This window comes from Mycteria americana, chromosome Z, assembly GCF_035582795.1.
Source record: "Mycteria americana isolate JAX WOST 10 ecotype Jacksonville Zoo and Gardens chromosome Z, USCA_MyAme_1.0, whole genome shotgun sequence".
NCBI classification, from domain to species: Eukaryota; Metazoa; Chordata; class Aves; order Ciconiiformes; family Ciconiidae; genus Mycteria; species Mycteria americana.
In genome coordinates this window covers 42596046-42623863 of record NC_134396.1, presented here as the reverse complement: position 1 = coordinate 42623863, position 27818 = coordinate 42596046, and the positions used below count along the sequence as shown (strand labels likewise).

Below are 27818 nucleotides of genomic sequence, written 5' to 3'. Positions count from 1 at the left end.
GCTACCATGTTTTCATCCAGAAGCAAAAAAACCCCTACATAGCTAATGGAATTTTTAAAATGCTATTTGTACTACACATTATTTCCTACCATTTTCTGCTGTACTGAGGGTGATAATTTCAGCTCGGTTGGGAAAAAATTCCTAGTAAATCTTTCCAAAAAGAGGTTTTCAAGCTGATTTGTCCTGATAGATTTCTACAACCAGTCCTTCTTTAAGAACAGGAATGGGTTGTTTTTGTTTATTTTGTTTCATTTTGAAAAGTGAGTTAGGATCTTGGTCTTTTTTCTCTTTTTTCTTCTGGTGATTTTTATACTTCTGCTTTTCAGAACAATGGTTTGATTGACTTTTATTCCATATATATGACCTTTGTAGAGAATCTAAGAGATTCTTTTCCCCTAGTTATATTAGTGTTTTGTTTCTCTCAAGTGTCTGGTAAATGTTTAACTTGAAGTATACTGGCACAGTGTGCCTTCATAAAATGGCATTTCAGGAGAATCTCTGTTCCAAAAGGTTTTATAGCCTCGCCGTAAGTTAAATTTGACATCCCAGTTTCCGTAAGTAAAAATGGGCCGTAGCCTAGTTAAGGTTATCTGAATTTTCAGCAGTGCCAATTACTTTGATGCCTTTTTCTTTTGCATTGATGTCTTCGATGATGACCTGTCGTACATTGCAGACAGATGCATTTCAGGGCGTGCCTGCTCATTCTGCTTTCCCGATGTGCATCCCAGGGTGTTTCGATTCCATGTCAGGGCGAGACTGGGTATGCACTGGTCCTATGTACTTTGTTTCCTTTTGGAAGGATGCTTAGGCTCTCGGGCAGGGAAGAAATGAAGATGTGCATCAAGTTCTGTGTTCTGGAGACTGAGGGTGCTCACAGGCACGAGGAGTTCTGCAGAGCGTTCGTTCCCCGTGATGCAGAAGAGAGATCACATCTCCCTCCTGTGAATCAGCTTCCTTACAGGTGTTGGGGCATTTATGCTGCCACTGAGAGCCACGTAAACATTTTAGGATCGGGCTAAAATAAAGGACTGGTTAAAATAAAGGCATATAGGATGTTCATGTTTGACTGTGGCACTATGTTTATCATGATATGCGTGGATGGAGCTCTTGTAGCAGTGGGCCGTCTTCAAGGTTGGGAAGGAGAGGGAAGTAAGTGAGCAAAGGAATTCTTGACATTGTAGCCTGATTTAGAAACAGCTGTTTTTCTTGTTCCATGAAAGTCTATTACAAAAAGCTTTATTGACCATTTATTAATGCTCCATCTTCCACCACCTTTCCCCATCCCAATTATTATGAAAGGATCAACACTTAAAAGATACTTAGCAACAGAGTTACTGTGAGGTTTTTATCACCTCAATAATAAGGCTGCTCCACTCCTAATGAACTCCCAGTTGCAATTCATGGTTTCAGTGAAGTACATTACATAGCAATAGATCAAGTTACTCACTGCCTTAAAGTGGAGCGTTTTGAAGAGAAGACTAATTTCATGAATTCTGAAGGAATTGGTTTGCTGGGGAATGCAGTACTCTACAGAAAATAAAAGTATGTCCCTGTCATTTTCCTGTGGTGAAGCACTGATGCTGCTCTCCAGAGACTGTCAGCCCTCCTGTTAGTAGTGCAGGAGATGGAAGTGCCCTTCTCTCTTGTTTGACAGGCCATCATTTGAGGCTGGGAGTTTTGCCAACTAGTGACCTAGTGTATCCAGTTTCTAATTTGGGGGAAATGTTATTGAGAAGGTGGTGGCCTGACAAGTCTGGCATTTCCTGGTGTTCTCAGATTACTGTGACACCATCTGATTGTTTTTTCAGGCTGAGTTTTACTTGCATTGAACTAGTTGTATTGCTTGCTCTGCTGAGAGATCACCTGTGATCTGGAGACGGAATATATTTTTTTTTTTTTAATTGTTACTGATCAGTTACTAGTTTTGTTGTCGAAGCTTTAGGAACATGGGAGCGTTTAGGTGTAGATATGACAGCTCAGTATCTTACCTTCTAAAGAAAGCCTCAGAGGAAAACATTTAGCACTGCTTGCCTTCTGAGAGCTCAGCTACCAGAAGTTTATCAGACTTTTCTTTTACTGTTTCCATGAATATTATTTTGGTTTGAGTGGTACATATACTGAGCTAGATGCTTTTGAAGCATGAAATTCTTCCGTAATCTTTTGGTTAGAATGCTATTGGTGAGGTTAATGAGGCAGCACGTGCTGATATGGTCATGAAGGAATGAAATGGATTAGTGTTTCTCTAAGATTAGGTCTAAATAAAGCCTGTTTTTTTTTCCTAAGGATCACTTGGAAATGGAAAAAGAGCATGTAGGTGGCTATTTGTCAAGTAAACTTAATGCACAGATGTGTCATGGGACTCCTCTGGGATCTTCTGAAGGTCTGCCTAAACCTTCAGATGGTGAGCATCACCTTGCTTTCAAAACCTTCACACTTGAAGCTGAGCACCTCACGGGTTGCCCCTGCAGTTGTGTACTGCATTACGTCCTGCAATGCCTGAGTATCTTACTGCAATGTCTGCGCCCAACTAGGAGGGAAATCTCTTGCCCCAATGGTGTGTGTGGCAACAGCACATGAGGGTTTCCTGTGTTACTAGATAACACTAAAGTTGATGATAACACGTGGCCCATGGGAGCTGTTTGAAAGGCATATTCAGCCTTCGTCATTCTGCAGTAGAAGTATAAATGAGCTTAGGGTCAAAACATAGAAAAGTCGACAGGTTTGTTGTGGCAAACGTGTATATTTGTGTAAGTGATGGACTACTGACTGTGAGCTTGCTAGCCATTTCCATTTTCAAACACAGCCCAATACATTTTGCAGACATTTTAATGATAAATTTAACACTTCATATTCTGAAATGTTTTTTTAAAAAACCTCAGTCCCCACAGTGTTACTTGGCAGTGTTTGAAAATAATACTGCAATATGCATTTATTTTCTCTCTTAAGAGGAAAGGAAGTCTTGAACTGTGCAAAATCTTTGTGGCAGCCATTGCAACATTCCGTCTGGAATAACTAGCATTGTCATTAATTTATCAGGTGCATATTCATTTAAGCACAGTATGAGCTTGTTTCAGTCTTCTTTTTGTTTCAGTTGTGGTGGCTACAAAACAAAGAACAGGCTTGATGTCAAAATATGGAAGCAGTGTTTTATCTTCAAGAGAGATGTTTGGAGTCGGTGATGATTCACGCTGACTGCCAGAGGCCAGACTCTCCTCCTGGCATTTAAATATGTTGCAGGGAAAACCTGCTTAGGTGCATAACCTGCTTATTGCATTACTGACCGTAGTACAAAAGGTGTTTAACAGAACAACAAAACTTTTTTTACTTAATGTAGGTAGCTTTTCTGTGTTTTTATTCATGATAACAATCTACTCTATTGTAAACTGAAGTTTCTTTTATATTTTGCATTTTGATGCATTCAAAGTGTTCTTGCTCTGTTTTGAGAGTGTTTTAATCAGAATTTCTAGCAAGTTTCATGTAGTTCAGAGCAAGTACAATGGAGCTTTTATTCTTGCCTCTATTGACATTTGCTTTCATATAGACCCTGTAGCAAAAATTAACAAACTGGCACAAGAAAATTATACATCTAAGTCCTTTGGCTGGTTCTACTGATTAAGGTCAAACATCAGACTTGGAATTTTGATAAGTTATCTGAACAAGAGCCATACGGTTTATCTATAACCTGAGTGGAAAAGCGTTATCTCTTACAACAAAACAAACAAAAGTATTAAAGATTTTCCTAAACAAAAGAATTGAAGTGTGCGTTGATCTGTTTATATAATTGAATGAAAAAAAAGAATCCCTTTTTTCTTAGGTTCCTAAGTATTTACAGTTGTTTAACAATATTGACGATAAGACTGTTTTTATTGACTTCTCAAGGCAAAAAGCACTTACCATTCTTTCCATTTTCTTAACGAGAACCTATAATGTGTCAGTTACTGGCGGAAAGGCTGTGATCAAAAGAGATTTCCATTAGGCAGCAAACTAAAGTTTGGCTTGACAAATACGGGAGTTACTTTATCTTGGGAAATGTTACAAGTAGTGCTGCCCTTGTAAAGAATGGCGAGCCCTGTCTTCTATTCTTGTGCAAATCTTACTTGGTTGAAAAAACAAGCCCGAGGTAATGAATGTGTCCTAGTCTGACCAGGCTGCCTGACATGCTGACTCAACATGGCTTTGTTTGTTCAGCTAGCTACTGTGTCTAATGTGCAAATGAAGTACCAGCTTGACAAAGAGGCGCAGGGTTGCTAGCCTGTCTCGGGGAGAATGAAGTCCCACGGAAAGGGTACGTGCAGCTCCAACACAGGAGTTCCTCCTTCCAGCCCCTCCTGCCTGGAGGGGGTTTCTGCCACACCTGTCAACAGCTTGTGGTGTCAGTTTTACCTGTCTGTTTGTTGCATTATTCATAAAATGTGCATGCTCGTTCCTGCGGCTGACGTGCGTTGTCTTTTGCTGCAGTAGCAACGTACAGCCTTAAGCGCGTTAGCCGCGTGCTTTAAGGACTCGAGACTCTGGAGCCTTGGGAAAAGGGTTTAGTTTTCCCCTGTGATTCCCCTGCGATAGTTTTCGTTGGAAAAACACAACTCAAAATACAGTTGTATGTGAACATCTAATTTATTGATTTCTACAAATTCTTAAGGGAATTACTAAATTTCTTTCCCCAGCTCTGCAGCACAGGAGGAAAGTGTTGTGTAAGTGTTAGCTTGAGTAGACGCTTTGATGCCACTTTTTTTGTAAACACGAAACTGCTTCATGAGCATCGCTTTCCAGGTGGATCAAGACCTTATGAATACTTCAAATATATGTATATTTTTTATTACTGTTATGCAGAAATAAAATTATGGATGCATTGTTTGTAAAAATCAGAACTCCTGTGTAAATTTGATGCCCAGTATAACCATAAAGACATTCTGGTGCAGAGAAAGAAAGGATTAATAGCAGATTTTTGTATTCATGTCTGGGAGCATCCATTACATTTTGCAATGCTCTGTAAAACTCCTCAGTCCCAAGCAACCCTGCGACCGGTTCTTTTCTTCTTGAGCTGCCAGCATGTGACCTGCTGAAGGTGGGTTGTTTATGTGCTCCAAACTGGAGTGCTTTTGTGGGATCATGTTGTATTCTGTTCCTAAACAAGTTCATAAAGAAGTCATAAGCTTAATTCCTTTGTGGTTGGTTGGTTTCTTGGTTTTTTTTTTTCCTCCTGCTGCTCCTGCCACCAAGGCAGTTGTCTCAGGCTGTTCTGACTTTGATCAGATACTTTCAAAATCTCTTCCTTCAAGTCTTCCTCTGATTCTTCTAGCTACCGTGATGTATGTTTACCAACATGACCGTGTCTAAACTGAGTATGAAACAGCACAATATGATTAAATTAGAACTAGTGGATGATTCCTCTCCTGCAGTGGAACAGCTTTCCAGAAAGAGAGAAGGAGGTGGCTGACGGAGACATTTCTGTTACTTATGAGAACTCTGTATACAAAACAGATGTATAGTCGATATTCTCCTCAAGAAAAGAGAGCTGTAACATGAAGTTAAAGTTTCATCTTTAGAGTTTCAGCATGGTGGATGAAAAACAGAGCCCCAAAATTGCACGTAATTTAATATGTTGCTAAGGCTACTGGCACTTCATCTGAAGTGAGAGGCAGAGTAAGTCTTTTTAATGGATTTTGGATCAAACCCGTTGGCCTAGGAAAGCTATATATAGTTTTAAGTATTCATATTCTCTGATTTTTTTTTTTTTGTTTTTTTTTTTTTGTGGCAGAAGGCTTGCTCTCTGAAAGGATGTGCCTCTGCACATTATTATTAGCATTATTAGAAAAATATATGTGTATCTTTTGCCTTGCCAGTGGTGTGGTACTGGAAAATTATCGCTCTGTTCTCTACCATCATACTGGTGGTGTCGGGCTGAGTTCCCAAATGGTGAGAGTTGTAGCAGAAGTAATATTTAGACTTGATGTTTTACCTATTTATTTTGTAATAATTTTTGTTAAATACTACATAAGAGTTGATGAACCTGAAGAATCATTGATCCTGGAACATACTCTCAAATTTAGGTCCTTTAAAAAACAATGAAGATTTCAATAGCAGACTATGCCAATTGATTAGGCAGAATAAAGCTTAGTTTTGCAGCTGGTTTGGCCAAAATTCAGATTGAATGAGAGCAGTGTTTGTGAACTAAACCAGATTTCTGCTTGTGCATCAATTATTCAACCTCTAATTTAACCCTTACAGAAGCCTGGAGTCTTGCTTTGTAGCAGAAGGTATGTTTTGAAATGAAGTACGTTACCCAAAGGAAAAGAGAGGTTACGGAGAGAAATGATGTGTAGTAGAGCACGACTGTGTTTGCTGGGGCTGGGCCAAGTAAAAAGTAGATGCATGTCAGGACTGATTAAAGAATTCCATATTGTAAGAGTACAGTATTTTAGGATGATAATGGAAGGATGGGAAAATCATGAAGAGAATGCAGGTTTGGACAGAACGTTGTTTTGTTTTAATCAATTCTAAGTCTAAAGAAAAATAGAATTGCAGAGGGATTAAAATAACATTTTTTTAAAAAGATATATGCTTTCAAGCTTTCAAATTCAAACTATCTTAAAATAATATGGTGTAGTATTTCTTTGCCTCTTATATGAAAATAACATGGTAGTGGAGATGATGGGGATGGGTGGGGGAAATCTGGGGACCATCTGAAAGTAAGTGTTAAGTTTTTTTTAATTATACGTTCTCAGTAATAATCACAGACTTTAATATTTCTGTATGTAAAATGAAAGCAGCTGTCAGAAATAAATTGCTCTTTAAAAGGAGTCATGACTAGTATTATTCAAAACATATTTTCCTAGGAAAATTAGGAGAACTAGCACTGACCTGTGATTACAATAGAGGTGTTACTTCTGATTTGACATCTGCATTCAATTCCTGAACCATCCTGGAGACATTTTTCCAGAAAATTCATCCTTCTTTTAAAATTTGTTCCTTAAATACAGGAAACGGCTGATGTAAAAAACAACAAAACAAAACAAAAACACAAAAACCCCACAAAAAATTAAAGCATTTTTATTCACTACAAAAAAGGCCACATTTGGTGCCAGTCATTCAGAAGGGTTGCAGCAAAACTCTACCCTAAGTCCAGGATAATGTCTTTAAGTCTCTACAGGTCTTTTTTGCCAAATAGGGAAGCATAGTTAAAAGTCCTAGGAAAAGCATGTATTTCTGAGTAAATAAGAATGCTATGGACAACAGCACAACAAGAAAAAAAAAGATCAGTACCTCTTAAATGCATTTTGAATGTTATCTTGGTGGCTAAGATAGCCAATGTACTCAGTTCTGTCAAGTTTGGTGCTTGCAGAAGTTAGTTGTATGTTCATGTCAGCCCATGTCATTTTTCCTTCTATTTTTGTGTACTTTGAAGACTGTTTCCTGTGTGTCTGTGCCTCTGTAGCAGAACAGCTTCTTGCATTCACTCATTTGCTGCATACTGGTTTTTCCTTCCAGAAGTTGCTCAGTGAATCCAAGATCCAAAGGCAAGTTTCCACTCACAATGACTTGGAAAACAAAGTTTTCCAAATACAACCCATTTATGTTGCTTCTCCCTGCAAGTTTGCAGGTTTCAGAAGGAAATGGTATTGGTAAAGCAAGGGAGAAGGCAAGATTTTATTTTCCTAGCTGTCTAAATGCACGCGTTCATTCATTTTGTGAGGGAGGGGGGTCTCTGGCATGTCGCAGGATCACAGCGTCAATCATTTTGAGCTCTGCATCTGCGTTGCCAGGTTGGGAGAAGATGCCGTCAGTTTCAGAAGCTGTTGCTGACAGCTGTGCACCAGGCACAGTTACTGCTCAGTGGTGCTGTGTGGCCAAAAGCTTTTGTTCTCTTTCCGTGCATAGCGGTTACGGCGTGTCCAAGAATGGCAACTGCTGTTAGAGGAGAACTGCTAACACATTCTCCCTGCAAACACCTTGTAGGCACCTCAGATAGATACCTTTTTCAGATTATTTGTCAGGCGATGCCACTGAAATAGAAGAGTTTTTAGTTGTTCTCCGAGTCGCTTATTTAATGGGCCAAACGAACAAGGCAGGCTGACGCGCTGCAGTGCTGTTGGTACAGTTCACTGGGGGAAGCGAGGTACAGGGCCAGCCGAAAAGTGCAGCCGGTGAGGTTGCCCTGTGCTGGGTGCTGGACCTGCAGGAGGCCGGCGCGGGGCTCTGCTCCTGCTCGGGGCTCTGCTCCTGCTCGGGTCAGCGGCAGAGCTCCCTGGTGGCTCCACCGAGGGCTGGGTCGCGTCCCCCTTCGCAGGGAGGGCTCAAAATCTCCTGTCTGAAGCCTGCAGCGAGCAGCATTTAAACGAGTTGTCTTCGAAACCTGTTTTACTCCAAATATTAGAGAGAGCAAAGTGATGGGAAGACAATTCCAGCAACCTTTTATGTAAAATTAAGAGCAAGTCTGCAGGGGCTGCAACACTGTTAGCATTATTTCTTAGACCCACTGGAATGTCGTAGTCCATGTTTCTTCAACACACAATTTCACATCTCATTTTTAAATTAGCATGTCTACTTTTGTGATTTTGGAAGCCTTCAATGAACTTTCCACCATACACTTACATCCCGCGTTCTGCTTTGAAATGTTCCTTTGGCAGGATTTTAAATACAACAGGAAATGGACTTAGAAGGTGCATTCCTGGAAAACCCTATTACACTTTGCAGGCTATTTCAGAAAGTTAACTGGGCCTGGGAAAATGGTTTTATAAACCTCCTGCAGCTTGCATGCAATTACCAGTATCAACTGAAAAGTGAACAACTCGGTATTCTTGGGATATAGGAGTTGAAGTCTGGTCTGGAGACTTGATAGTATAGAAGTGTTTGTAATGTGTCTTTCTTTTAAATGCTGTCTGACGTGGAGGTAAAAACGGACTTATGATCTTCCATGTGTACAATATTTTTAGAAGATGTTGAAAACATTTCTTTAAACTGAGATCCTATGAACTCACAAAAATCATGATATAAAAATCATGATATATTAAGATCTTTTCTAAAATAAAACTACCAACCTGATTTTGAACACATTTTAGAAAAGCAGTGTGTGTCGTTTTTTTCATACAGTCTTCGCTTGCACAAGAATTTTATTTTCAGTGTTGTGAGACTAGTTAGATGTGTTGGTTTTAAGTACTTGACAGAAATTGCTTATTTTCATGAAGTTCTAGCGTCTTTCTTTTAAAGTAGAAATTCTGTCATTCTAAAAGCTTGAATAAGATTTTGCACAGAGAGAGTATTTGCAGTTTTGGAATATTTTTATTTTCCTTTGTTTTGCAGATTCTAGTTTTCAAAATATCAAACTGTTTTCTTATAACTATGTGTACCCACCACATTTTTCCATGTACACATGGAATATCATAAGCATATTTTTACCTCCACAGTGTTCATATTTAGGAAGACATGCCAACATGATACAAATAGATTGCAGTATATAATAAAATACTTGTAACCATATTGAACTGACATAAAAAAGACGATTGGAAGATTAAAAAAAAATACACCAAGATTTAGTGTTCCTCATTTGGCTTAGTTTGGGCTTCTAAAAGAGACCAAAACATCACATGGTAAAGAGAGATACTACAATACTTTCAGGGAAAAGAAAACACACAGACAAGTGGGGGGAAAAAAAAGCCATCACATGGGTATGGTAGAAAAATACAATGCCATTCAAAAAAAAAAGAAAAGTTAAAGTCACTTAGTGACACACCTACACACAGAGAAACTCAAAATATTAATAAAGATTCTAGCACTAGCCTTAACTCTGAGTATACATATAGTCTAAGGCAGTCGGACAGCTGAATTTGGGAAGCCGAGCAGAAGCGGCGCAGAAGAAATCACAGAATAATGTTTTAGAAATGGTGGCATGAAGTCAGTTGAAGGAACAATGAGGCCCTTGTGAATAACCCCTTGAACATATGTTTAAAGGAATGCTTTATACCGAACCTTTCTTTTATCTTCTCTTCAGATTTTTATTTATTTCACCCGATGTACATTCTGTTTAAGCCTGCTGAATTTATGGTACATGGGGTCTGCTTTCGTAACAGAGGGTGAAACTGGAAGTATATTCATGTCTGAAGATGTGTATGTGATGCTTTTCTTATTAAAGAATTAATACAGTTTACACCCCAATATGAATTGATGACTTTTCAAAAAAACAGTAGATCAGATTAGTTGGCTTCCAGTTCTTACACTGGGGTGACTATTTCTTTCATTTCCCACCCCTCCACCCCCCACCCCCCTTCTTTTTTATATGAACATTTATTTCTGAATATCTGTGGGCTCTGAACTATAAATACCAAAAGCTTGTTTATCTGATTTGATTGCTGTGGAGTTGAACATTCCTGCATCTAGTGAGAATCATGTAATGGTTTTTTTTGTTTGTGGTGCGTGGTTTGTGGCGGTTTTTTTTTGCGTGTGGGGTGTTTGGTTTTTTTCCCCCCATCCCCCCAGAAGAGCAGCTCAGTCTACAAGTACTAAGGGCTCCAAAGAGCTGGGACATACAGCATGTACTTCAAGCACATTTTTGTCATATGCAGCCATTTTCCTTATATGCAGTTTGAGAGAAACCTTGAATTGCAGTTGTGAAAAGCTGAATGGGTTGAGTTTGATCAGGAATTACCCTTATGTGTCTGAAGGTATGGAAAACATTTTGGGAGGCTGGTTGTGAGGGATGGTGGATTCCTCTTTCTCTCTCCTGTCAGCCTCTTCACTTTCTATTCCATGGGTGCGGGCGCTTCTGTTGGACGTTGGTTTCCTAGCAAAATTGAAAACACTACTTCTGGCTGCGGGTTTTGGGGGAGAAACCGTGTATCCACCGGGGTGAAGGGGAAATTGTACGGCTCCCCACATGTATCTGACTCATGTAGGATATTGGTGAGATCGCAGAGGAAAAAACTTACTGCTCCCAGCCTGTATCTTTTGGGTGTTTGTCCTTAGATAATAACTTGAGCGCCTGATTTCACACTTCTTTGCACCTTTTATAAGCTATGAGAAATTGACTTGGTTCATGGTAGTTTTACTGCCTGTGGGGTTGCAGACAGCAGTTGTAAACTTACTCAGAGTCCTAATACTGTATTATCCCAGTAGTGAACTTGGGATGAAAACATTGCATTCGTTTTTTGGGATATTATCTTTTCAACCATAAGGGTGTCATTTTGCAAGCGGAAGATGGAGGGAGAAGGAACAGGCAATGCACTTTAAAATGAAGGCATATAACTTTAAGGAAAAAAAACCCAAACCCACCACATTTTCCAGGCTTGGATGAGATATTGGTAAGTCTTCATTTTTTAATTGATGTAAAGAATTTCCAGGACAGAAGATATATGTGATTCACTGTTTCAAGAAAGCGGGGCCTGTTTTTCTTTTTTGGTTGCTTTTTGAATGATGGGTTTATGTTTTCCATTATTGCACTACAAGTGACTTTTTTGGTCCAGCCACAGATTTCTGAGTGTGTTCCTCACTGCCAACAATCAAGGCTTCTTTCTTCTGCCAAATGGATTGTTAAGGCAGTAAAAAAAAAAAAAAAAAAAGAAAAAAATAAAAGAAAAAAGAAAGCTTTGCTTGCTTCTAATCCAACAATTTCTCACAATTTCTCAACAAATAAGGGTAGTACCAGATTTAAATATTGTAATTTTTATTGTTTCTTCCTCAATTAAGCAAGGAATTGAAAAGGCAGCAGACAGGAATTTATATTAAGAAATAACTGAACAGGCTGCTAATATTGGATGGATCTTAGCTGATGTTTCAGAAACAGTTACAGTAATATGTATGAAGTAGGTTGGGATAATTAAAAACATTAGGGATGTCCAAGAGCATTTCCTTCCTGACTATTCTTGAGAATGAATCCTCAGCAACTATTGGTTTCGACTTGCCAGTTTTAGCCATTGCTCCTTTTTGCTGTAAATCCAGTATTTCATCTGTCTGTTTTAAACAATAATTTTTATGCATTTGGCTTTGGCGTAGTGATGTTTCAGGTACAAACACCTGATGCCTGATAAATTTGATCACTGATAAGTCTCAGAAAGTGGCTGAATAAACTTGTTGGCTGTTATGCCACTGGCTTAGCTGCCTATCTGGTGTCTAGCCTTTAAGCAAAATTGACAGGTAAGGTAAGGTGGTGAAGAAGTGAAGATCCTGGTCACTCTCACTTTGCAGTTCTCGTTCTTTCTGCTGTGTTTCTAAGAAAGCCAAATGGTTTCTACAGCATTCCCATAAAAGGCATAATCATATCATATGGGTGCAATAGCTTCTGCTCCATGGGTGGTGGTAAGAGAGGGTGGAGTCTGAGTTTTCCATGTCTCTGCTCTGTCAGTCTGCTAATACTTTTTTAGCCTAGTGAGCTGTCAAAGATTGTTCACTGGCATCTCCTTCTCACTAGTTCTAACTTCGCACTTCTGGACTGTGTAATATCATTTTTATGTAAGTAGCCAACATACTCTTTTTTTTTTTTTTTTTGTCCCCTACTGACAAACTCTGAAATTTAAGAGAGATTAAAGAGCAGGAGTTATCTCTAAAAGCTGGTGCTTTGTATTTTGGACTGAGCATGTCCTGAATGTAGTGTGTTCTATCACATAATAAATGAAGAAAAAGACCCAAGGAATCCTGCTCGGCAGTAAAAGTAATTAAGTGATCTTCATCCCGTTATTTGGAAAATCAAGTATGGGGACAACCACTAATATTTCTTTTGTCTATCAGATTTTACTTAATCTGCTACACTTGTTATCCAGTAATGCAAATTCACTGAATGGAGGTGTAAAAACCAGTTTTATTTCCAACTGTGATGTCTAGCCCTGCACCTCCCTCATCTTGAAAAATACTAATTGGTGAAGCATTGTCAAACAAAGTCACCGTAAAAAAAAATACACCAGGATTTAGTGTTCTTCATTTGGCTTAGTTTGGGCTTCTAAAAACAGCTGTGGCTATATATAAATGGATAAAATACTTTGAGATGAATTGGTCTGAAAGGATGTTTGTAAATTTAATAGTGCTTACAAATTTTTGTAAATTAGAACTGAAATTTGCAAGAATGTGCTTGCTTAGAATTTTATATTTTCATTACGCAGTGTAATTTCTGGGACTAAAGATGTGTTTCAGTTAACAGTGTATTAGGTTGTAAACAGATTTTAGGTAGTAAAGTTATGAAGTTTTTTTCATTCCTAACATTACATGTGCTGGAAAATTATATTCCCATTATGATGGCATCATAATAGACCTGCTTCTGCATCAAGTTTCCTCAGAAATAATTAGGATTTTTATTTTCAAAATTGTCCCCTGCAACTTTAGCATGTTTTTCATGGGCTTTTGTGGTGGTTTTTGCAGTAGAGTTGTTGTTAGCCCACCTTTCCAGGGGCCATTGTAATTTTCCTCTGCCTCAGCTTGGGTTAGTTATGGATGTAAAATAAATCGCAGGTCAGAAGTAGTAAAGGATGGCTTGTATACTGGATTTGGCATATTCCAGGCAGTGTGGTCACTGGGGGACAAGAAATAATCTCTGTAATGTAATTTTAAGTGGCATCTCTGGTCTTCTTACATTAGAAGACAAAATGAAAGTCAATTTGTCAGAGGTAATTTATAGTCTGAGCTCTTTCAAAAAGCAATTACTCCAAGGAGCGTGTGGCTAAAGAGCAGGGCAGCGCTGATGATGTGCTGAGGATGCTTTTTGACATGGCTTGAGGCAGCTGTGCTCCAGTGTGTAAATTGCGGTTCCATCAACAATTCCGCTTTTACTCTTGTTGAGAAGGAATACTTTTACTTGGTTAGGAAAAATGCCTGTGTATGTCAGTGGAAACTTTGTAGATGCCATTCAGAATGTAGAGAGCATTTCTTCAATAAACTCTTTACAGACTTAGTACCTTACTACCTTAGCAGATTTTAATTATCTCAGGATTAGGAAGGTACCTAAATGTACTTCTGTAACAGAGACATTCTTTAGTAGAGTTCTTTTACAAAGAGAGCTCTTTTAACATGTGGGGGGAGGGACAGCCGAAACTGTAATTTAGCTCTGGATGTATTTGAAGTGGATGTCATATATTATTTTATTCCAGGAAAGAAAAATAGACAGTGATCTATACTTAAATGGTTCAGATTTAGTTTGCATTAACTAAAACTTCCCCAGTGTCTCAAATAATATAGTAGTTAGATGCAGGAGCACACTAATATGAACAGGGAGACGTTAAGACTGCATGGCAGCATAGGAATGTATGTTTGTTTATATATTAAGCTTTCCATATAAACAAAGAATGTTGGTACTTTAAAATGTCTGCTTTCCTGATAAGGAAGCATTGCTGGTTCCGCTCTTGATTCTGTACAGCGTCACACCCCCTAAAAGTCCAGCATTTGGCTGTTGAATTACTGCAAAGCTGGTATGGCGTATCACGAATGCTTATTATGGAAAAAAACCACTGGTGTGCATGAGTAAGTCTGTATATGACTTTTTAAAAGGGTAGATTTATATTAAAGATATTAAAATCCTAAGTATATGTTTACATTTTAAAGTTATTAAATGCCTAATGGGAGAAACTAATTACAAGTGTGATGCATGTAAACCTAAATTGTCACTGTAAAAATCATATTGAAAACACATACTATAGAGAGTGAGTGTGTAGCAAATTTGACCATGTTGTGGGAATATCCTAGTTGTTAATTCAAGATGATATTTCTTTTGCTAAGTTTTGTTCATAAATTTTAAAGAGAAGAAGCTAGTTTAAATACAGTAAGTGTCTGCTGGTACTTTCAAAGATTCCATTGAACATAATGCAAGTGAGTCTTCAACATGTTTGGTGGCCACAGATCTGGCTGTTTCTTGGATAAATATTTTCCCCAGGTGCACAAAATGTTATGCAGACCAACATCAGTTTTCATTTAAAGTCTACTCTATAAGTATAGCCAGAGGCAGTTCCACACTGCCTCAAATAATGCACTCCAGACTGGCCAAAAAAAAACCCAAACCCCAAGGGAGTTCTCTTCCTTTTGACATCTGTAGTTTGAAAATTCAACATTTTATTCAGCTTTAAGAAATGTCTTTAACTTAAGCAACCAAAGAAATGTCTTTAATTAATCAAACCTATCTTTTTCATGTAGTGACATCGTAGTCTTAACAACTACTATCTTGGTGGTAGTTTTGCAATGAAAATATTAACTACAAACCAGACATGACTGGAGGGACTCAATGGGGAAGCTCAGTGTGATGATTGATGGACCTTGTCATTGGTAGTGGCAGCTACTTCTGCTTATGGGAGGAATGGGGGAGTTGTGTACTTTGCAGGGTCTTCACACCGTCCTTGTTGCATGAACCTATGCAATCCATCTGTTCTGCCCACCAAGGTCTTTGTGTGTGATCCTCCCATTCCTCCATATTTAGGGCACTCCCTATGACTCCCCTAGGTTGTCTTTAATGGTGACTTTTTTGTCACTGTTGTCTTTCCCCATTGTCTATCATCTTTTCACTCCAGCAGCTTGGGCTATGTCCTTGCCATAAACAAAACAGGATCTAGGTTGAAGCTTGTATGCCAGCCTGCAGTTGCCTCTGGTTTATTGAGGAGCATGCTTTCTGCCATAGTTCTAGCCCGTAGCTCTAACTCTGGCAGTGCAAGAGTATAATGTGGAGGGGGGGAGCATGTGGCAAGGTGTGTTCCCAGGGTTAGCTTTGATACGGCCAGCTTCTTTGAGGGTGAGAGGAGAGATTGCAGGTATATGGACGTGACTCATGCTGCTGTTTCACTCGTCCTCACGGCCAGTGAACTGCCTCTGGCCTTTTCTGCTCAGTAAGATTCCATTCCTGTTCAGTTAGAATACATTCTGCACCCCCTACCCATGTTTGCAGTGACTCCCAAATTTCTTTCCCTTGCTGTTTCCCTGCCATGTCTAACACCACCTCATGCCTCCATCCCACAGATATCTTAACTCCCTAGTCTGTCATACTGGGATTTCTCCATGTCTTTCTCATAACTCCTGCCCGCCTGTCCCTACCTCTAGACTCCCTTGCATGCAAGTCTGCTGGTGCATCCTCTTGGTTTGCTCCGCTGAGACCATGTTCTCCCTCTTCTCCCACCATTTCCAGTTTTCTAAGAGGTGAGTCATTCGGGATATTGGCATATTCAGCTCCTTGAGAAGATGGGTGGAGGTGGTATCCTGCTTGAATGTGCTTCATCGGAGTGGGTTGAAATACAGGCAGCCTATTCACAGCTTAAAAAGTAACCGATGGTTGTTTCTGTGTGAATAGTGACCAGTTCTGCTGTACTTTAGCTGGTCAAGGTGAGTTTTGGTTCCAGCAACTAAACTGAGTTAAAACTCCAATTTGCTGTGCCAGTTCTCGGACTTGGCAATGAATGAGAATACTGATTGTACTCCGAGGATGCTGATCCTAGTCTTCATATACGTCTTGCCTGTATTACATGTGTCAGCTAGCCCAAATACGAAGGTAGTATCTTTCCCTCCTGGTATCAGTCCCAACCTCTTAATTTTTTCCCAGCTTATTTGGCAAATTGAGGTGCTGGTCTCCAGCGTTTCTGAAATAAATAGCGTATTACAAAGGAAATGTTTTTCTCTGGGAGCAGCTGTGTGTATGGTATGCTATTGGAGTAGAAGTCAAGATAATTTTATAACTGAATAGTTACATTCTAACAAAACATGTTAATAAAAATAAACGTGATTGTGGGTTTGTTTAATTAATTTTTCTAGTGATACTAGTGCAAATCTGAGGAATGAACAATTTTTCACTTGTCAGTAGATGGTATATGTACTGGTATGTTATCTAGAGTTGTAATTGAGAGGTCACATGTCTAACTTTTCCTCTCCAAAGTTAACCCCTTTATTTTCTTATGTTCGCTTGAACAGGATTTATGCCTGATTAAGTTACTGTCTTTTATCATAATTAAAGAAAAATGTTGTGGAGGGAGAACCAAAAACTCTGTTCAATGGAAAACAGATTGTTGTGCCTGTAATGAAACAAAAGGGACCCTGTCACACACGGTGCCTTTTTTCCCCCCGTCAGAATAATCAGCAGTCAGAAAGATTTATCTGCTGTGAGAATGATTCAACTGTCCAGAGCTAAGGGTGTGTGTGGGGAGGCCACATATTTAAGCTTTTCGGAAAGGAAGCAACATGCTTCAGAGTTTGCCTGAGATCACAGGAATGGCAGCTCTAGCAACAGTGCTTATAACCTGTATTTGTAAACTATCTTGCCCGTTTGCAGTTCATGCCAAAAATGGATTAGTAGATTTTAACAACATCTCTCTTCAGTACTGTAAGTGAATTACTGTATACAGTGTGCCCTTGATTTATAAAGGGTTTCTTCTTGTGGTGCCTTACAGTCTCATTTTAAATAGCATAGTGTGCTTGCAAATTTTTTTTTTTTTTAATGTATACTTCTGGCAGAGAAAACTCCACTGTTGCTGTCAGCTTTCACCTATTTGAAGTTACTCTCAGGCAGTAACACACCGGATAGAAATTTATAAAAGAACATTAAAAAATGAAAAGAAAATGTAAGCCAATCACTGTTGGATTATTCAGTCCTTCTGGCAAAATAGTATATTCACTTTTAATCTTACAATCTATAATAGAACTTTTGTGGTTGATCATGATTTGTTACGGTAACTTAAAAAAATCTTGTGTCCTGCTGTTTTTTAAAGTTTGAAGTAAGTTTCTAGTTCCACCCAAGAAAAACTGTTTTCAAGTATCAAATCAGAGAAGATCTGAATAAATTACAGATTCTAAAGTCTTTTTGTATGCAGTTTTGGCCACATTCTTTGTACTTATAGTATGTGGAAATACAAATACAAATAAATACATCTGATACACATTTTTCTCTCTTTATATATATTTACATCCAGTGTTAGAGAGAGAAGCATTCTGGCCCAGGCCATAGAGGATTATTAGTCTATATCAGGGCTTTGTCAACTGCTAATGCTGTGATGACAATTACACAATGTTTCTCAACATAATATGAACTAATTTATCATCAGAAATTACAGATGAAGTCTGAGAGCATATTGTAAACATTACCTTAAAATTACTTTGATAAATAATAAGCTATGTTTCTACTCATGAATGTGCCTGTCTGGATTTTGATGTGGGCTTTCATTTTTAAGTGTTTGAAGTACAAGTAGTACAAGTCCAATTGTGAGGACCCCTGTTGATACTTTTCTCTTGGTTGTTCCCCTTTGTACTCTGTCATAGGTGTTTGGTAACACCTATAACAGAGGGACATTCTGGTTCATGATTCATGACCAGATCAGAAAAGTTTGTCCAAAACCCATGGGTGAGACATATTGTATAATATTTTCCTCAGTATTTCTGAAGCTGTATCTTCAGCTTCAGAGGAAAGACTCTTGATACATCTGGTCTTTTCTTCATGTAACAATAGTAGCAAATTATTACTGGTTTAAATTCTAATTGTTCCTGAGAAGTTATATGGCTGAATTTTGTTTGGAGGTAAGATGGACTGATGTGGTTGTACATGCAAGGATTTAACTGCTGTTGCTCAGCTGCCATCTCATCTCTAGAAAATCTAACATCAGAGATGACTGAGGGAGAGACAACCATCTCTTCTGACCATGGAAGGGGACAGTCTCATCTTCTTGTCTTACATGTGTTAGGAAAGCTCTTTAAGTGTCTTTCCGCTTAGACAGAGAACTCTCTGTTTAGCCATCTGGTTAGCTAGGTAGCAAGAGGAAAAAAAGATGCAATATTGACTGGTGCTAGCATACTGGTTTTAGATTGGGAAAAATCTGCTGGCTAATAATTAAAAAAAGTGATATATTTTATTTATTATTTCTTCTTGTTCTCACTAATATAGAAGTGTTATCAGGGCAGGAAAATGGCAATTGGAAAACAGCAATTTTTGGTTTTGTTTTTGGGTTTTTATTTGTTTTCAGTTGGCCCCTTTTGTTTGGTATTTGCGCTGATTACCAAGCAGATGTACGTTGCACAACAGTTTCCAAGCCATCAGCCTGGAATAGTATAAAAGGCAGAAATTTCACAGGTGTCAAGACCTGTTTTTTTTTTTTTTTTTTTTTAAATTGTATATGGCAGCAAGGGAGATGGAAATTTCCTTTATTAAGCACAGTGTTTGCTATGTATTTCACATTGAGAAAGAATTTATATATCTGCACCATATACTCTGTCTGCACCATATGCTGTATCTGCAGCCACCTTCTGCCAGGGAAATTCAGGGAACTGAACATGTCAACATTCCTACCTGTTTTGTCTGAAGTCAGCCAGTTTAGCATATATTGCTAGTGAAATCAGTTTGAGCAAACCTGTCTGGCTTTGCACAGTGTCCTACAAGCAATCTGTAATCTGTCAGTGGCTCCAGTTGAACTATGAAATAAGAGACTTACACTGGTGAGCTTCAGTGAAGAGCTGGATGGAGATGGTGATATTTCAGCTAAAGCTAGAAGACATCTACCACACTAAAACATACACAATTATAGTGATAACATACGAAACTTGTAGTTCTGTCATACATGTGAGCTGATTTTATCTTCTTTCCTTATGGTTCATGCTTCACCTGGTTTACTGACAAGGCAGCAATGCAATCTCTGCTGTGTTGATGGAGATAATAGATTTTCTGAAGTGTCACATATGGCAGAATTTTACTCATCTTTATTCTTGATTTTTATACAAGGAGGAAGTATCTCAGCTTGACGATTGGGTTCCAGGTCAGATTTGCAGAGCTGGAATGTAAACTGAGCACTTTGCTTTGGAAATCATTGAGGCAATAACCCTGGAATGCAGTGATGGCTCTTACGAAGCTGCTCAGAGTGGAACCATAATTAGTATAAAAATGGGAAGACTTAAGCAAACCTGTTCTTAAGTTCCAGCTTTTTTTTTTAAAGGTGGTCCATTGATTTCTTGTTGTTCTTGTTAACTTGCTCTTTCAAAATTTACAGATCAGAAGTGTCATTAGATTTTTGTAAGAGTTCTATCATTAGAAGAGACTTTCTTTTCTTTGTTGTTTGGTTTTTTTTTTCCTCCCAGCATATGCACAATTTTAATATCTATACTCAGGTATCATTAATGGAGAGTGACAGGTGATAAGTCAACGTTAGTTCCCAATTTGACTGAAAGATTCCATGATATAAATAACTTTATTTTAAAGCTCATGTGTTCTGCATTTAGCAGAGAGTTTATATACTATTGTGAGATTTTAGCTCAGGAGTTGCAACGGACATATGTGCGCTTCCCTTCTTATGAATTAATTGAAAAGAAGGTTTCCATCGACATCAAAGGAACTCTGACCCATAGAGGGTTACTCTGCTCATATTGGGATATAAGTGGTAGTAGTTCTTCAGCAATGAAAGGTAATATCCGGCTGGTGATGTTTATCTTTACGTGTTTGAATTAAGGGTTCAGGGTTTCTTTTTGAATGTGTTTTCTCAGTCACTGTCATGATCAGATATGATAAAATAAGTCAGCTTGGGGAGAGAAAACCTCTTCTGGCTTATCTTTGGCTCATCTATCTGCATAAGTGCAGGAATCTCTTTTAAAAAAAAGAAAAAAAAGAAAGGGAGCTTGGTTCTGTTCTGGGGTGGGTAGGAAGGTATCTGGCTTCTTTCCCCTACAGTTCAGGATTAGTTGACATGGAAATGAGGACAAAATTAGTAATTGGAAATACCATTTGGACTTTTAATAATATGCATGAAAAATATTGCTATCCTATTAAACCTTTTGGCCAGAGTTGAGTGAGTTTCTGGAAGGAGGTGGAAGTAAGAGGAAGAAAGTAAGTCTTCCTCCCTCTTTTCCTCCTCCTGTCTCCCTTGTTCACTGGCTCCCGTTCCCAAGTAGACTGATTCCCTTGTGAACGAAGGGGCAAGAGTTGTCTTCTTCCCCCAGATGTTCTGCTAGGGTCTTTGGGATGTGCTTTCTCTCCTATGGGCTGTGGGATTCCACAGTTCAGCATAAACCCACATTTCAGCTGTTCACCACAAGGCGTGGAAAACCTGTCCAATGTCTTCTTCACTTCTCTGGCTCTTTGCTGCAGAGAAGGGGATCAGGTCTGGGGAGACATAGGTGGCTTCAGCCCCTGCTCGTCTTGGAGGGGCTACAGAATACAAGGCAAGACAAGCCTGAGTGGGAGAGGTGAGGCACAGCTTTAGCACTGATGACAGTGCGCAGCAGCATCGCTGCCTGACAACAGCGGTAACGTGACTGTACGTGGTTTTAGGATTAGACAGAGTTTGGCTGAAGAATGTGAGGTTTTAAAGTTGGATTGCTTGTCTATGTTCTTATATTGGCATCATTCTGTTATAGCATAACTACTGTAGTGGAAATGCTTAGTAACCTTTTTCATCTTCACAACATCAGAAGACAAGAAAGCTGAAAATGTATGGGTAGTAAATGTAGAGACAACTTCAAAAAAACCCCAACTTGTTCTACTTTTTTGCAATGCATAGCCAGTCTGCAGAGTTAACTTCTTTATGAAGAAGGCGATTACGCTTACACACTGTCTAGCAGGGACTCTGTGGTTTGGAACTGGAACTACGTGATGCTATCAGCTGTACGCAGACAAAATGATCAGGTAAGTAATGGATTCATCTTGAGGGAGGGAAAAGAGTGTGTCATCATTTCAGGGTTACCCACACTGCAGAAAGTAATTATTCTAATATTTATTAAGTGCTCATGGCAGTGAGATAGTTACCGGCTTTGACAAATTAGGTGGGAAGAAAATTTGGGCTAAAAGCCAATAGCTTGAAACAAAGAAAAACATAATGATTATTTCCATGTAACACACACACACATATATGCCCCCCCTGCCCTGGTGAACAGTAATGATAAATGAGATCTATACTGAAATTCTCCTACTGGCACTAAATTTAAAGTGGATGAAGGGTGGGTAGCTTCTCATCTGAGAATAATAAAAAAAAGTTTTCAGGGGGAAAAAAGTTTCCTATCCTCAGATTCATGCAAGGTTTGTGTTTCAACCTGCATTTCTTAGAAATATATATGCTTCATTGAAATGTTTTCCGATTGAGATCTATGCTCTCTTTAGAAATCTCAATTGTTTCCAAAGAAAACTATTGGAAAACATTACAAAAGGTATGTCAGCAACCGAGAGACATAAATTGTATAAAAAATAGTGAATGATAGGGGTCAGGTCACGTCCTCCCTGTTCTGGCTGTCCACCTTCCAGACAGTTGTGGAATATGCTATCATGTAGCTGGACCACCCAACGATCAATTAGATGTGCAGAAAGCATGCTGTGGGAGCACAAAGAGTGTATGGATTTCTTTATGTTTGGATCACTTAGAAGAAGCTTCCTAAGGTTAAGTAGCAGCATAGCAAATTTTTAGTGGAAGTTTAGTTGAAATTAGGTGATTTTCGGCTAAAATTATTAAAGCTAGTTTCAGTGCAGAAACACTGACATGAATTGATTTACCTTCTGGAGCTTTTTTTTTTTTTTGCAATTGATGATGTATTTTGTTGTTAGTATGGAAAACATCAAAGTATTAAACTACATTGTGGAGGAATCTGATCTACAAAACACTTTTGATAGAATAGTACTGGTGACAGAGCACTTCTGTTAACAGGATGATAGGAGAGAATTGAAACAGACTCAGGTCTAACTTTATTTTAGGATAATGCCTGTGTAATGACCACAGAACTTTTGCTATAGTCAAAGTTAATTTATTCAAGTTATTTAAGACTTTTTGCGGAGGGAACCAAAACACCGGTGTGACTCTAATTAATGTAAGAGCAGATTAAGTATCTTTAGATGTTAATATTTGGCTATTTAATTATATAACTCATTTAATGTTGCAAATTTATAACCACTTATATAGAACAAAAACACGCTTATTATATTTCTGTTTTACTACTGTCAGTTGCATTATCTTGGTCAATCATTTGTATTTGTTAGTGGAAAAATTCTTCTGCAAAATATTGGACACACTAATATTCCACCTCTACATTTTCTGATACAAAGAGACTTAGTGGTGTTTTCACTTTTCTCCAGTGTATGCAAGCCTGCCGTTTAAGACTGAATGTTTTTTTCTGGAAGTTGGCTCATGTGCTTAAACCTGTTTTTCAGTATATTCACCCATCTTTAAAAGATTTCCAGCGTCACCTCCTTTCCAGTGCAAAGATGAACGGAAAAAACTAAGTTCAGGAATTAACACGCCCACTTATCTCCTCTCCCTTCTCCCAGATTAAATCAATCTCTGGACTGTGATCAGAATTTACTTTCATCTCCTGCCAGTATGACTTCAGGCCTAATCTAGGCTCAGTGGGTGTCTAGAGGCGACAATCGCATATTAGTTTTGCTCTTTTAGGTAGGGAGAGGGAGTGGAAGAGACAACAGAGTATTGCTTATTGGAAAAGACACCTCTTGACAGCACCTCTTTAACAGCTGTTAAAGCCAAATTCAAGCATGTTAAGTCAGGAAGGGCTTTAGAAGAAGGTTATTGGCTTCAAACGTGAAAAGGAGGAATTCCAGGTTCTTCTTACTCGTTCTGTTGTTTTAAAGTGCTTCATGTCTGCTTAGGCCGCACAAAGAAGCTTTTACTCGTCGCTTTGCTTGTGTCCTTTGAATGAAAGCTTAATCTGGGTGAGTGCTTTCCTCCACCGCCTGGGGAATGGTACCTCCGAGCTGCCAGTACCACGGGTCCCTTGAATTAGCCATAGCTCACCCCTGCTCTGTGAGTTATCTTCGTTTTGCCTTTTCCTTTGCCCATGAGATGGCTACTTTGTGTCCAGCACCTTTTACCTATGTCTTTTCTCCTTCCTCTTCCACCAATTATCAAGACACATGTTGGTACCTATTTCATTTCTATCAAGGCTCTACCTGGGAAGAGGACGTTGGTATAATAATTATCTAGGAATTTTCTAGGAAGGAACTTTAAAAATATTAGGAGCTTAAACACCTCCTTTTAAAGTGAAAAAAAGTGTCAGTTCCTTGCAGATATTTCAGTTGTAGGATGAAAAACACAATGAAGCAATTAAAGGTTTAGGGAAAAATTTAAGTTTAAAAAAACCAAGAGGTGTTGCTGTTCAAGCTCATGCTCTAAAGCAGGCTATGTGTACTTCAAACCAGCCCTGACAGATGTTTATCCTGCTCCTTAGACTCTCCAGTGAATACATTGTGTGTTCCTTTGCTTACGTATTCTGAAAATAATATATGCTCTCCTGGTTTCTAAACCAAATCCTCTGGGCTGCAAATTAAGGTGATTTCTCCTTCTTCTTAACGTACTAGAAATTAAAACAGATGCTCTCTGTCCTCTTTATAACAACCTTTTATACATTGGACAAATGCTTACCTATGTCTTTTTACGCATAAACCTGGTTGTGCAATTTTTCTTTATGACTCATGTTTCCTGTTGCTTTTGGAGCTATCTGTTGATCACAGTTTTTTCAGTGGTGCCCAAAGGTGGACAAGGACCTTGGCACTTAATCAGCTGAATAATTAGTTCCAGTCTTTATCAACACCTAGTAGAGCAAATTAATCCTCTCTGGTGTCTCAGTATGATAGCTCCAGGAAGATTTCCTTGAGTTTTAAGTCTTAAGCATCCACAGTCTACTTTTTTATTGTCTGCAGCAGCCAGAAGTTTTTCTGCGGTATTGCAACCCAAATACTTTTTCCTCATTTTATACTGTTGTAGTTTTTAAATGTTACCAAATTTCGTCTATATCAGACATTTTTAAAGTTCATCTTTTTTGATGTTAGACCCTAAACCCTTCCTCCTGTTTGTGAGTGTCATTTTGGACTCTGAGCCCATTCCTCAGGATGCTTATGATACTTCCTGCATGGGAGTTACTCATAGGTTTGATACTCAGGCTCTAGTCTACCATTCAGGTTACGAATTAAAATATTTTATAGAATAAAATCCAAGACAGTAGACCTGTGAAGTCCTACTGGAGCTTCTCATCTGGTTTGACAGCAGAGAATTACTTTGCAGGCAGACAGTTTTCCAGTTAGTTGAGAGTCCACCTAACTGATCTTTTTGCCTATGTTCCAGTTCCCTATTTTGAAGAGGTCAGAAGCTGTAGCTAGTCAAGATATATTGCGTGACTGCCATTCAGACGTGTCTCCCCAATTCTGACAGTCGCATAACCCTGCAGACACACAGCTGCTGGTCATCTAACCTTGCATGCACACAAGTGGTCCTGCCTTGAGACGGCATATCCATTGTATGAAGTTGGAACTTGGGGACACTGCCCACATATGAGGGGCCCCTGAGAAAGAGTCTGCTGGGAGGAATTTGGTGGGACAGAGGATGACAGATCAGACCCTGATGATGACCTGAATAATAACTCCAATTTATATAGCATTTGCTTGTTCTACCTCTCTTCAAGCTTATGATCGTATTCCTTTGTTAAAAACACAAGTCACAATTAATCAGTTTTTAAAAACAAGTTTGAGAAAACAACTTCTGCCTCTTTCTTCTTTTGTTTGTTTTCTTTCCCAGTTAAATACGGACCTTACTTTTGATATTTTCTTTAAACATATGGTTTATAGAGAACATGTTTTTACTGTCTTTTGTATCCATGCTGACTATAACTCATTGCATGCTTTGGCCTTTCTGATTTTACCCACATGTGTTTCTGTAATTCCTCTATACTATGACTAATCATTCATCACAGCTTCTTATTTCTAGATTTTTTTAAAAATTGCTTTTATATTTTCTGATTATAAAGAGGCCCTTACACAGCTGCAGTGGTCCCTTGCTGTGCTTCTTGTTTCTTCTGTGTTGGGACAAATTCTCTCTTCACTTCTTTTTACTCAAGATTTTAATCCCCAGGCACTCTGCTTACCAGTATCCTTAGCATGTTATTGTATCCCTTTCTGAATATAACATTCCTTATTGTATCAGGTTTTTTTTTGATCTGTCAATCTTGTTTCTTTTTTTCCACAGAATAAAGAATTTGTCATTTTGTGACCACTAATTTGGCCTCTGTTTCTTGACTCATCTCTCCTTTACTTAGGAGTTAAATATAAATCAACCTCACCTAAGAAATCTTCTCAAAAATCTTCCTTTTTGTATATTCCTTTTTGTCTTTTTTCCTTCTCGCCCATGGATTTCTCGATGAAGTCCCCGTTATTATCAACTCTTTTATTCTGGATGCCTCTACTAGTTACTTAGGGGAAAAACATTATGCATTTTTCCCTCTGATCTAGTGATCTATAGCAGATCTGCAATAAGACGTGATTGTCCTTGCCCTTTTCACATTTTATATTTGCTCAGAGATATTTGAAAGTCTGCTTCTCAACTAATCCTGAAATTCAGAGGAAGTGTATGTGTTCTTGATTTACAATGTAAGACCTTCTCTCTTTCATCCTGCTCTATTTCATCAGCAAGTTCTTTGCACTCCTCCACACCAGTTCCAGCCCTGTGATTTATCCCCAGTCTTTGTGATGTGGATTCAGTGGTAATTTTGGTTGATTCTAAAGATTTGACAGTTCTTCCTGTTTATTCTCCCTACTTCTGACATTTCTATATAGACATCTCAGATGTTTGGCGTGTTGCCCTATTATTCTTCCTGTTGTCTCTCCTACAACCCTCAGAAAATTTTTTGACTGAAAAAATCTAGTTATTTTTGATACTCAACTAGGGGCACTTCAAAGGAACACAATTTCATGAAGCTGCTGAGTGCTCTCTGCCAAAACTCAGGCCTCCTTAGGATGTGACCCATTGATTATTCAAAAGTGGAGGTGTGCAACATCATTAGTTTTGAAATTACCAGCTACAAATCTAGAGTGAACTCCAGTCAATTTTTTTTCATGTTATCTTAGTTTCCTGCAAAACAATTACGGTTTAAGAATCCAATGGCATAGTTTAGTGTGAGTCAGCATGGAGGCAAATGCTAGAGTTTTAATAGTAATTTATTTTGGTGATTATTGGCTTTTGACTATCTGCTGTGGTTCATATTGAATGATTTGTGTTCTATGACAAGTTTTCAATAACCATATTCTGATTAACAGCTTTCTGGGGTATGATTTTAAATGTTCCTGTCAAACGCATATGGTGACTTGCCAACCAAGGAGAATCAGTGAAGGCAGAGCAGCGTAGGTAGAACTCCAGTGGGTGTTCCAGCTTCCCTTCTGGGCAGAAGATAGAACGTTTCTAGGGGATAAACAGTAATTCGCCTACTGTTTTCTGCTGACTCAAAGTCCTTTTGTGGCTGGTTTGTTACACAACATTGGAAAGCAAAATTTATTTATTTTTTTTACTGCTCTTTTTCCTCTCCCCTAATGTACTCTTTGGAGGGAGGTTGTTTGGCAATGCAAGCTAAAGATCCGGTATGTATTCAAGTAGGGATGGGTGGAAGAATGGAAGCCAACAAGGGAATTGGTAGAAATCCAAAAGTCTAACTACGCAAAAATAATACTTCTGCCAAAGGGCAGTTTTATCCTTTCTGCTCGTAATAGCAGACTTTAAGTCTTACTCATGGGGATGGGTCTGTATGGAACCTGGAAGTGATTACTTAAATGGGAACATAAAAGAACTATATTTGTGCTTTTTTTAAAGAGAAAGAAATGGAAACTTTGCAATATTTATAGTAGCTCATGCCAAGTGGGCTTGTCACTAGCCTAAGCTTTTTCTTTTCTTTTTTTTTTTTTTTTTTTAAACTAGAGAAGATTTATGAAAATAGGGAATAGCTGTTTGAACACAGTCATGTCTGTTGCCTGTATATTCCTTTATGAAAAATCCAAGTTTTAAGATTTTTTCCTCTTGATTTTTGGATTGTGGCAGTTCTTTTTCAACATGTTACTTATTTACACCTTACCTCATTTTTCATGTGAGTGATTCTGCCTTCGTGTCTGCTTGCGTAGGGATACATCTTCATTGCTACCAAGGCAA

At 38.6% G+C, this 27818-nt stretch overlaps 1 protein-coding gene and 1 long non-coding RNA gene across 2 annotated transcripts in view; both read left to right on the top strand.

The window, feature by feature from the left end:
• The window catches only part of ROR2 (receptor tyrosine kinase like orphan receptor 2), a 158757-nt gene that overhangs the window by 22722 nt on the left and 108217 nt on the right, over positions 1-27818 (top strand). The gene's annotated exons all lie outside the window — the stretch shown is intronic.
• Positions 2286-6611, top strand: LOC142421953 (uncharacterized). Its single transcript, XR_012779019.1, has 3 exons — positions 2286-2401; positions 4189-4285; positions 5300-6611. It is a non-coding gene; the product is annotated as an uncharacterized LOC142421953 (long non-coding RNA).